Consider the following 11,951-nt stretch of genomic DNA (forward strand, 5'->3'; position numbering starts at 1 on the left):
CCAGGAGTCAGGACAGTGGAAGGCCAGGAGTCAGGACAGTGGAAGGCCAGGAGTCAGGACAGTGGAAGGCCAGGAGTCAGGACAGTGGAAGGCCAGGAGTCAGGACAGTGGAAGGCCAGGAGTCAGGACAGTGGAAGGCCAGGAGTCAGGACAGTGGAAGGCCAGGAGTCAGGACAGTGGAAGGCCAGGAGTCAGGACAGTGGAAGGCCAGGAGTCAGGCCAGGAGTCAGGCCAGGAGTCAGGCCAGGAGTCAGGCCAGTGGAAGGCCAGGAGTCAGGCCAGTGGAAGGCCCAGGAGTCAGGACAGTGGAAGGCCAGGAGTCAGGAGTCAGGACAGTGGAAGGCCAGGAGTCAGGACAGTGGAAGGCCAGGAGTCAGGACAGTGGAAGGCCAGGAGTCAGGACAGTGGAAGGCCAGGAGTCAGGACAGTGGAAGGCCAGGAGTCAGGACAGTGGAAGGCCAGGAGTCAGGACAGTGGAAGGCCAGGAGTCAGGACAGTGGAAGGCCAGGAGTCAGGACAGTGGAAGGCCAGGAGTCAGGACAGTGGAAGGCCAGGAGTCAGGACAGTGGAAGGCCAGGAGTCAGGACAGTGGAAGGCCAGGAGTCAGGCCAGTGGAAGGCCAGGAGTCAGGCCAGTGGAAGGCCAGGAGTCAGGACAGTGGAAGGCCAGGAGTCAGGACAGTGGAAGGCCAGGAGTCAGGACAGTGGAAGGCCAGGAGTCAGGACAGTGGAAGGCCAGGAGTCAGGACAGTGGAAGGCCAGGAGTCAGGACAGTGGAGGCCAGGAGTCAGGACAGTGGAAGGCCAGGAGTCAGGCCAGGAGTCAGGACAGTGGAAGGCCAGGAGTCAGGCCAGGAGTCAGGACAGTGGAAGGCCAGGAGTCAGGACAGTGGAAGGCCAGGAGTCAGGACAGTGGAAGGCCAGGAGTCAGGACAGTGGAAGGCCAGGAGTCAGGACAGGGAAGGCCAGGAGTCAGGCCAGGAGTCAGGACAGTGGAAGGCCAGGAGTCAGGACAGTGGAAGGCCAGGAGTCAGGACAGTGGAAGGCCAGGAGTCAGGACAGTGGAAGGCCAGGAGTCAGGACAGTGGAAGGCCAGGAGTCAGGACAGTGGAAGGCCAGGAGTCAGGCCAGGAGTCAGGACAGTGGAAGGCCAGGAGTCAGGACAGTGGAAGGCCAGGAGTCAGGACAGTGGAAGGCCAGGAGTCAGGACAGTGGAAGGCCAGGAGTCAGGACAGTGGAAGGCCAGGAGTCAGGACAGTGGAAGGCCAGGAGTCAGGACAGTGGAAGGCCAGGAGTCAGGCCAGTGGAAGGCCAGGAGTCAGGACAGTGGAAGGCCAGGAGTCAGGACAGTGGAAGGCCAGGAGTCAGGCCAGGAGTCAGGACAGTGGAAGGCCAGGAGTCAGGACAGTGGAAGGCCAGGAGTCAGGACAGTGGAAGGCCAGGAGTCAGGACAGTGGAAGGCCAGGAGTCAGGCCAGGAGTCAGGCCAGGAGTCAGGACAGTGGAAGGCCAGGAGTCAGGACAGTGGAAGGCCAGGAGTCAGGACAGTGGAAGGCCAGGAGTCAGGACAGTGGAAGGCCAGGAGTCAGGACAGTGGAAGGCCAGGAGTCAGGACAGTGGAAGGCCAGGAGTCAGGCCAGTGGAAGGCCAGGAGTCAGGCCAGGAGTCCAGGAGCCAGGACAGTGGAAGGCCAGGAGTCAGGACAGTGGAAGGCCAGGAGTCAGGACAGTGGAAGGCCAGGAGTCAGGACAGTGGAAGGCCAGGAGTCAGGACAGTGGAAGGCCAGGAGTCAGGACAGTGGAAGGCCAGGAGTCAGGACAGTGGAAGGCCAGGAGTCAGGCCAGGAGTCAGGACAGTGGAAGGCCAGGAGTCAGGACAGTGGAAGGCCAGGAGTGGAAGGCCAGGAGTCAGGACAGTGGAAGGCCAGGAGTCAGGACAGTGGAAGGCCAGGAGTCAGGACAGTGGAAGGCCAGGAGTCAGGACAGTGGAAGGCCAGGAGTCAGGACAGTGGAAGGCCAGGAGTCAGGACAGTGGAAGGCCAGGAGTCAGGCCAGGAGTCAGGCCAGGAGTCAGGCCAGGAGTCAGGCCAGGAGTCAGGACAGTGGAAGGCCAGGAGTCAGGCCAGTGGAAGGCCAGGAGTCAGGACAGTGGAAGGCCAGGAGTCAGGACAGTGGAAGGCCAGGAGTCAGGACAGTGGAAGGCCAGGAGTCAGGCCAGGAGTCAGGACAGTGGAAGGCCAGGAGTCAGGACAGTGGAAGGCCAGGAGTCAGGACAGTGGAAGGCCAGGAGTCAGGACAGTGGAAGGCCAGGAGTCAGGACAGTGGAAGGCCAGGAGTCAGGACAGTGGAAGGCCAGGAGTCAGGCCAGGAGTCAGGCCAGGAGTCAGGCCAGGAGTCAGGCCAGGAGTCAGGCCAGGAGTCAGGACAGTGGAAGGCCAGGAGTCAGGACAGTGGAAGGCCAGGAGTCAGGACAGTGGAAGGCCAGGAGTCAGGACAGTGGAAGGCCAGGAGTCAGGACAGTGGAAGGCCAGGAGTCAGGACAGTGGAAGGCCAGGAGTCAGGACAGTGGAAGGCCAGGAGTCAGGACAGTGGAAGGCCAGGAGTCAGGCCAGGAGTCAGGACAGTGGAAGGCCAGGAGTCAGGCCAGTGGAAGGCCAGGAGTCAGGACAGTGGAAGGCCAGGAGTCAGGACAGTGGAAGGCCAGGAGTCAGGACAGGAGTCAGGCCAGTGGAAGGCCAGGAGTCAGGACAGTGGAAGGCCAGGAGTCAGGACAGTGGAAGGCCAGGAGTCAGGACAGTGGAAGGCCAGGAGTCAGGCCAGGAGTACAGGCCAGGAGTCAGGCCAGGAGTCAGGCCAGGAGTCAGGACAGTGGAAGGCCAGGAGTCAGGCCAGTGGAAGGCCAGGAGTCAGGACAGTGGAAGGCCAGGAGTCAGGACAGTGGAAGGCCAGGAGTCAGGACAGTGGAAGGCCAGGAGTCAGGAGGCAGGCGGACAGGCCAGGAGTCAGGCAGGGAGGCCAGGAGTCAGGACAGTGGAAGGCCAGGAGTCAGGACAGTGGAAGGCCAGGAGTCAGGCCAGGAGTCAGGCCAGGAGTCAGGCCAGGAGTCAGGCCAGGAGTCAGGCCAGGAGTCAGGACAGTGGAAGGCCAGGAGTCAGGACAGTGGAAGGCCAGGAGTCAGGACAGTGGAAGGCCAGGAGTCAGGACAGTGGAAGGCCAGGAGTCAGGACAGTGGAAGGCCAGGAGTCAGGACAGTGGAAGGCCAGGAGTCAGGACAGTGGAAGGCCAGGAGTCAGGACAGTGGAAGGCCAGGAGTCGTCAGGACAGTGGAAGGCCAGGAGTCAGGACAGTGGAAGGCCAGGAGTCAGGACAGTGGAAGGCCAGGAGTCAGGACAGTGGAAGGCCAGGAGTCAGGACAGTGGAAGGCCAGGAGTCAGGACAGTGGAAGGCCAGGAGTCAGGACAGGACAGGAGTCAGGCCAGTGGAAGGCCAGGAGTCAGGCCAGTGGAAGGCCAGGAGTCAGGCCAGTGGAAGGCCAGGAGTCAGGACAGTGGAAGGCCAGGAGTCAGGACAGTGGAAGGCCAGGAGTCAGGCCAGTGGAAGGCCAGGAGTCAGGACAGTGGAAGGCCAGGAGTCAGGACAGTGGAAGGCCAGGAGTCAGGACAGTGGAAGGCCAGGAGTCAGGACAGTGGAAGGCCAGGAGTCAGGCCAGTGGAAGGCCAGGAGTCAGGACAGTGGAAGGCCAGGAGTCAGGACAGTGGAAGGCCAGGAGTCAGGACAGTGGAAGGCCAGGAGTCAGGACAGGAGTCAGGCCAGTGGAAGGCCAGGAGTCAGGCCAGGAGTCAGGACAGTGGAAGGCCAGGAGTCAGGACAGTGGAAGGCCAGGAGTCAGGACAGTGGAAGGCCAGGAGTCAGGACAGTGGAAGGCCAGGAGTCAGGACAGTGGAAGGCCAGGAGTCAGGACAGTGGAAGGCCAGGAGTCAGGCCAGGAGTCAGGACAGTGGAAGGCCAGGAGTCAGGACAGTGGAAGGCCAGGAGTCAGGACAGTGGAAGGCCAGGAGTCAGGACAGTGGAAGGCCAGGAGTCAGGACAGTGGAAGGCCAGGAGTCAGGACAGTGGAAGGCCAGGAGTCAGGACAGTGGAAGGCCAGGAGTCAGGACAGTGGAAGGCCAGGAGTCAGGACAGTGGAAGGCCAGGAGTCAGGACAATGGAAGGCCAGGAGTCAGGCCAGTGGAAGGCCAGGAGTCAGGACAGTGGAAGGCCAGGAGTCAGGCCAGTGGAAGGCCAGGAGTCAGGACAGTGGAAGGCCAGGAGTCAGGCCAGGAGTCAGGCCAGGAGTCAGGCCAGTGGAAGGCCAGGAGTCAGGCCAGTGGAAGGCCAGGAGTCAGGACAGTGAGTAAGGCCAGGAGTCAGGACAGTGGAAGGCCAGGAGTCAGGACAGTGGAAGGCCAGGAGTCAGGACAGTGGAAGGCCAGGAGTCAGGACAATGCAACGTCACAATACATTCAGATAGAAACGTATTGAGTAGAACAGATATGATGCACGTGGATACAGATCTGTATTTGATTCTCCGTCATGTAAGACAGTGTTTCTTAATCCCGGGGAACCCAGAGGGGTGATCATTGTAGTTTTTGTCCTTGCACTACACATTTGACTCACCTAAACACAACATTATCAAGCCTGTGATTAGTGAAATGCCAGGACAACGGCCAACTATGGAATGACCTAGGGGGTTAACGATATGCGATTGCGATTTGACTTGCGACAGATCAAAACACTTGGGTGAACTGTTGGAATCATATAAGTGTTTGATATGACGTCAGAGTGGTTAGAGGGAGTTAGGAGCCAGCTAGCCACAGCTAGCCACAGCAGCCAGCTAGCCACAGCTAGCCACAGCAGCCAGCTAGCCACAGCTAGCCACAGCTAGCCACAGCAGCCAGCCAGCCACAGCCAGCCACAGCAGCCAGCCAGCCACAGCAGCCAGCCAGCCACAGCAGCCAGCCAGCCACAGCAGCCAGCTAGCCACAGCAGCCAGCTAGCCACAGCAGCCAGCTAGCCACAGCAGCCAGCTAGCCACAGCAGCCAGCGAGAACTGGCCATTGTATTAAGAACAAAGTGGAAAGCAACAACGTTCTTGTTTGGAACAATCTTGACCGCATTTGGACCCAAGAGAACGGCATGCAAACCTATAGTAAATTTAACCCGCCCTGCTGAAGTGACTGGGGGCAGGGCTTGGTGCGTGTGGAGCATCCAGCTAGCTAGCTAGCCAGCCAGCCACAGCAGCCACAGCAGCCAGCTAGCTAGCCAGCCACAGCAGCCACAGCTAGCTAGCCAGCCACAGCTAGCTAGCCAGCCCAGCAGCTAGCCAGCCACAGCTAGCTAGCCAGCCACAGCAGCCAGACAGCTAGCCAGCCACAGCAGCCAGACAGCTAGCCAGCCACAGCAGCCAGACAGCTAGCCAGCCACAGCAGCCAGACAGCTAGCCAGCCACAGCAGCCAGACAGCTAGCCAGCCACAGCAGCCAGACAGCTAGCCAGCCACAGCAGCCAGACAGCTAGCCAGCCACAGCAGCCAGACAGCCACAGCAGCCACAGCAGCCAGACAGCCACAGCAGCCAGACAGCTAGCCAGCCACAGCAGCCAGACAGCTAGCCAGCCACAGCAGCCAGACAGCTAGAACTGGCTAGCTAGAACTGGCCATTGTATTAAGAACAAGAACATTTGGACCCAAGAGAACAAACCTATAGTAAATGTAGGGGGCAGGGCTTGGTGCGTGTGGAGGAAACAGCTGTCAGAGGACAGAGGGAGAGAGACCACAGTAAACTATATAAATGGATGTTACACGGAGCTGAGTGTTTCAAAATATTACCATATGGATATTAAATATACAGGAACAGTCAAAAGTTTGGACACACCTAGGGTTTTTATTTGTACTATTATCTACATTGTATTAGAATAGTGAAGACATCCGAACTATGAAATAACACATATGGAATCATTTGCACACTCTTGGCATTCTCTCAACCAGCTTCATGAGGAATGCTTTTCCAACAGTCTTGAAAGAGTTCCCACATATGCTGAGCACTTGTTGGCTGCTTTTCCTTCACTCTGCGGTCCAACTCATCCCAAACCATCTCAACTGGGTTTCATCATAGCGCTTGATGGTTTTTGCGACTTCACTTGAAAAAACTTTCAAAGATCTTGACATTTTCCACATTGACTGACCTTCACGTCTTAAAGTAATGATGGACTGTCGCTTCTCTTTGCTTAGTTCTTGCCATAATATGAACTTGGTCTGTATACCACCCCTACCTTGTCACAACACAACTGATTGGCTCAAACGCATTGAGGAAAGAAATTGCACAAATGAACTTTTAACAAGGCACACCTGTTAATTGAAATGCATTCCAGATGACTACCTCATGATGCTGGTTGAGAGAATGCCAAGAGTGTGCAAAGCTGTCATCAAGGCAAAGGGTGGCTACTTTGAAGAATTTCAAATATAAAATATATTCTGATTTGTTTAACACTTTTTTGGTTACTACATTATTCCATATGTGTTATTTCATAGTTTTGATGTCTTCACTATTATTCTACAATGTAGACCCCTAGGGGTGTCCAAACTTTCGACAGGTACTGTATACTACCCAGTATGAACTGCTCTGAACAGGAAACATGTGGCCAACTGGACAGGAACTGGCCATTCTGCCAATACATATATCGAAACCCTGAGCTGACAAGGTAAACAATCTGTCGTTCTGCCCCTGAACAAGTTAACAGTTAACCCACTGTTCCTAGGCCGTCATTGTAAGTAAGAATCTGTTCTTAACTGACTTGCCTAGTTAAATAAAAAAGGTTAAATTAAAAAATATATATATTTTTTTTTAATATACACTGGCCATCCTGCCGATACACACACAGCCCCTTACAACTGGCCATCCTGCTAATACACACACAGCCCCTTACAACTGGCCATCCTGCTAATACACACACAGCCCCTTACAACTGGCCATCCTGCTAATACACACACAGCCCCTTACAACTGGCCATCCTGCTAATACACACACAGCCCCTTACAACTGGCCATCCTGCTAATACACACACAGCCCCTTACAACTGGCCATCCTGCTAATACACACACAGCCCCTTACAACTGGCCATCCTGCTAATACACACACAGCCCCTTACAACTGGCCATCCTGCTAATACACACACAGCCCCTTACAACTGGCCATCCTGCTAATACACACACAGCCCCTTACAACTGGCCATCCTGCTAATACACACACAGCCCCTTACAACTGGCCATCCTGCTAATACACACACAGCCCCTTACAACTGGCCATCCTGCTAATACACACACAGCCCCTTACAACTGGCCATCCTGCTAATACACACACAGCCCCTTACAACTGGCCATCCTGCTAATACACACACAGCCCCTTACAACTGGCCATCCTGCTAATACACACACAGCCCCTTACAACTGGCCATCCTGCTAATACACACACAGCCCCTTACAACTGGCCATCCTGCTAATACACACACAGCCCCTTACAACTGGCCATCCTGCTAATACACACACAGCCCCTTACAACTGGCCATCCTGCTAATACACACACAGCCCCTTACAACTGGCCATCCTGCTAATACACACACAGCCCCTTACAACTGGCCATCCTGCTAATACACACACAGCCCCTTACAACTGGCCATCCTGCTAATACACACACAGCCCCTTACAACTGGCCATCCTGCTAATACACACACAGCCCCTTACAACTGGCCATCCTGCTAATACACACACAGCCCCTTACAACTGGCCATCCTGCTAATACACACACAGCCCCTTACAACTGGCCATCCTGCTAATACACACACAGCCCCTTACAACTGGCCATCCTGCTAATACACACACAGCCCCTTACAACTGGCCATCCTGCTAATACACACACAGCCCCATGCATGGAGGCACTACACAACATTAACATGTTGGACCTGCCAGTAAAATTCCATCCTTCAGCCAATAGAGGGGCAGGTTGGGTGTAATACCATCCTTCAGCCAATAGAGGGGCAGGTTGGGTGTAAAACCACGCTTCAGCCAATAGAGGGGCAGGTTGGGTGTAATACCATCCTTCAGCCAATAGAGGGGCAGGTTGGGTGTAATACCATCCTTCAGCCAATAGAGGGGCAGGTTGGGTGTAATACCACGCTTCAGCCAATAGAGGGGCAGGTTGGGTGTAATACCACGCTTCAGCCAATAGAGGGGCAGGTTGGGTGTAATACCATCCTTCAGCCAATAGAGGGGCAGGTTGGGTGTAAAAACCATGCTTCAGCCAATAGAGGGGCAGGTTGGGTGTAAAACCATGCTTCAGCCAATAGGGAGGCAGCTCATTACCATCAGAAGAGCTGCTCTACTCTCATTCAGCAAACCCCAGTAAGGAACCAGTTCCTGTCTAGAACCCCCAGTAAGGAACCAGTTCCCGTCTAGAACCCCCCAGTCACGGACCAGTTCCTGTCTAGAACCCCCAGTAAGGGACCAGTTCCTGTCTAGAACCCCCAGTAAGGGACCAGTTCCTGTCTAGAACCCCCAGTAAGGAACCAGTTCCTGTCTAGAACCCCCAGTAAGGAACCAGTTCCTGTCTAGAACCCCCAGTAACGGACCAGTTCCCGTCTAGAACCCCCAGTAAGGAACCAGTTCCTGTCTAGAATCCCCAGTCACGGACCAGTTCCCGTCTAGAACCCCCAGTAAGGAACCAGTTCCTGTCTAGAACCCCCAGTCACGGACCAGTTCCTGTTTAGAACCCCCAGTAAGGAACCAGTTCCTGTTTAGAACCCCCAGTAAGGAACCAGTTCCTGTCTAGAACCCCCAGTAAGGAACCAGTTCCTGTCTAGAACCCCCAGTCACGGACCAGTTCCCGTCTAGAACCCCCAGTAAGGAACCAGTTCCTGTCTAGAACCCCCAGTAAGGAACCAGTTCCTGTCTAGAACCCCCAGTAAGGAACCAGTTCCTGTCTAGAACCCCCAGTCACGGACCAGTTCCTGTCTAGAACCCCCAGTCACGGACCAGTTCCTGTTTAGAACCCCCAGTAAGGAACCACTTCCTGTCTAGAACCCCCAGTAAGGAACCAGTTCCTGTTTAGAACCCCCAGTAACGGACCAGTTCCTGTTTAGAACCCCCAGTAAGGGACCAGTTCCTGTTTAGAACCCCCAGTAACGGACCAGTTCCTGTCTAGAACCCCCAGTAACGGACCAGTTCCTGTCTAGAACCCCCAGTAACGGACCAGTTCCTGTTTAGAACCCCCAGTAACAGACCAGTTCCTGTTTAGAACCCCCAGTAACGGACCAGTTCCTGTTTAGAACCCCCAGTAACGGACCAGTTCCTGTTTAGAACATACACATTGGTCAACTTCCTACCCGACAAGATGCGCAGGCGTTGCATTGCGCCAACCAACAGGCTGCGTGCCACATCATCGACTGAGCCGTCGCCCATCAGATGGTATACATTATATAATGTGTTTAAATGCCTCTCTGAGCGTTGTAATAGTCTTCCCTGTGGCTCAGTTGGTAGAGCATGGCGTCTGCAACTGGATAAGAGCTTCTGCTAAATAACTAAAATGTAAAAAAAAATGTCATATCTGCCATGTAGTCTGGATGGAAATCTAAAAACATGTTCCGGAAGGCACAGCAGTGTTCTAGAATAGTGGATCGTTGGATTTCATTCTTTTCGAAATCTCAGAGGAGCTCAAGAAATGTATCTAACTGTAAACACAATTTGTTTTTTAATAGAAGACGCCCCAGATCCGCGTTGGTTGGTCATTTTAGGGAGGTGCACGGTCGTGTCTCAGAGACAACGGTACACCGAGCTATCGCGTGCTCTGGACTGAATTAGACTTGAGGAGAGGGTTGATTTCTTACCTTGATGTTGAGGAGTGTTGGTGTTCCAGGGGTCAGACTGTCCGACAACCCCAAGTTGTCATCCGAGACAAACACCTGGTTCCTTCCCTCATCACCTCCTCCTCCTCCTCCTCCTCCTGCAACAGGGCAGAATGGTCACTCTCATCTTCAGCCATCTCTTCCTCCTCTTCCTCCTCCTCTTCTTCAGTCTGGGTACTTTGGGAAGTTTTTGATCGGCAGTCTCCATCCCTCACCGCACTCTCATTGGCTGCTACCTCCACGTGGGCGCCAGGTCCAAACGGTTCCGAAGGGCAGGACTCCTCCGCTATGGTCACTATAGAAACGCTGACCACCTCTCCCTCTTCCTCCTCTCGACAAATTAACTCCTCATCTCCCTTTCTCCTTTCTTCCTGCAAGGAGGATGAAGAAGAGATGGAGGATATTGAGGAAGAGAGGGTGGAAGCGGAGGAGGGGGTGCCGGCTAGCATCATTACCCCAATAGAGTCTATCCTTCCTGGACATGACGTAGCTTTGTTATCACCCTTGGTCACTGGATCCTGCTTCATCTCCAGACTAGACTACTGTCCTACCGTCTTCAGATGGGAGAAGAGAGCTGGGCCATCCTGGTCGATAAAACTGGGACAAGGTAAGAGAGAAGGGGTGTTTAGAGATTTTAAAAAGTACTCCATAAACCCCATCAACACTACTCTCATCTTCAGACTTGATAACTGGAGACATGAACATCCCAGATGTAATAAAAGTAGAGGAAATGGGGGCAGGAAGTTGTTCCCCTGCACCTACACACGTGTGATCTGACCAGGAGATATTGGGGTAATGCACCTACACACGAGTGGTCTGACCAGGAGATATTGGGGTAATGCACCTACACACGAGTGGTCTGACCAGGAGATATTGGGGTAATGCACCTACACACGAGTGGTCTGACCAGGAGATATTGGGGTAATGCACCTACGCACGTCTGTGTGTGTGTGTGTGGGGGGGGGGGGGGGGGTTGCATGTTGTTTCCCACGCGTTGAAAAACAACAAACAAATACCATGCGTTAGACTGTGTGACGTTAGCTTGCGATGTGTTGTATAAAATGCATAAAACAGTCTAACATCTGGTATAAGTCTAAGCTTAGAAGTTGAGGTTAAACAGTGCATTGTGAAGTTACCGCTTCTCTTTAAAACACAGATAGCTACTTAGCTCGCCAAGCAATACGTGGACACTTTGCTTACTCGTGTATACCATCTAAACACACAAGTAAACTCACCTTCACCGAAACAGATGGTCGTTGTTGCTAAAATACAGTGGCGTTTTATCCAGTCTTCGCACTCGAAATAAATCTGATTTTGGCAACCCTTTTTTCCCCCCCCCACCACGTAAAATACACTAACAACCGTTCATCAGACGGCGAAGGACATGGAGTCTACAGAGAAACATAAACCGCTCAAATAGGTCGGAGAAAGAGGCACTTGTCAGTCTCTTTCATCTTCTGCAAGAAGTTGTCGTGCTGTGATGACGTCGTGTCTCTCTCTCTCTCTCTCTCTCTCTCTCTCTCTCTCTCTGGCGCCTTGTTATGACACATTCCACAAGGTGGGAGGTTTTTATGAAGCTTGGCAAACTATTAGAAATCAATAAAATATATTAAAACGTATCTAGGATCTGATATGACAGACGTCATGGTTATCTGGTTATAAACTTACACAGACAAGCTTATATTGTATTTACTTCGCCACCATGGCCTTTTTATTGCCTTTACCTCCCTTATCTCACCTCATTTGCTCACATTGTATATAGACTTATTTTTCCTACTGTATTATTGTTTTACTCCATGTGTAACTCTGTGTTGTTGTATGTTGTCAAACTGCTTTGCTTTATCTTGGCCAGGTCGCAATTGTAAATGAGAACTTGTTCTTAACTTGCCTACCTGGTTAAATAAAGGTGAAAAAAAAATATTGACATGAAAAACTTTATTTGGAAGAATATTGAATTAATCACACTCTCTCACATTCAGAAGTCTCATACCATTATGACCTAGTATAAAAAACGCAAGTCACT

At 53.2% G+C, this 11,951-nt stretch overlaps 1 protein-coding gene across 1 annotated transcript in view; it reads right to left on the reverse strand.

Moving 5' to 3' along the window:
- LOC106596576 (F-box/WD repeat-containing protein 7) overlaps positions 1-10,040 on the reverse strand; it is an 81,688-nt gene extending 71,648 nt beyond the window's left edge. The window contains exon 1 of the mRNA XM_082965400.1: positions 9,911-10,040. The gene's annotated coding sequence lies outside the window, so the exon portion shown is untranslated. The remainder of the gene's footprint in view (positions 1-9,910) is intronic.
- Between the last annotated feature and the right edge of the window lie 1,911 nt (positions 10,041-11,951).

This window comes from Salmo salar, chromosome 18, assembly GCF_965601325.2.
Source record: "Salmo salar chromosome 18, fSalSal1, whole genome shotgun sequence".
Taxonomy (NCBI): Eukaryota; Metazoa; Chordata; class Actinopteri; order Salmoniformes; family Salmonidae; genus Salmo; species Salmo salar.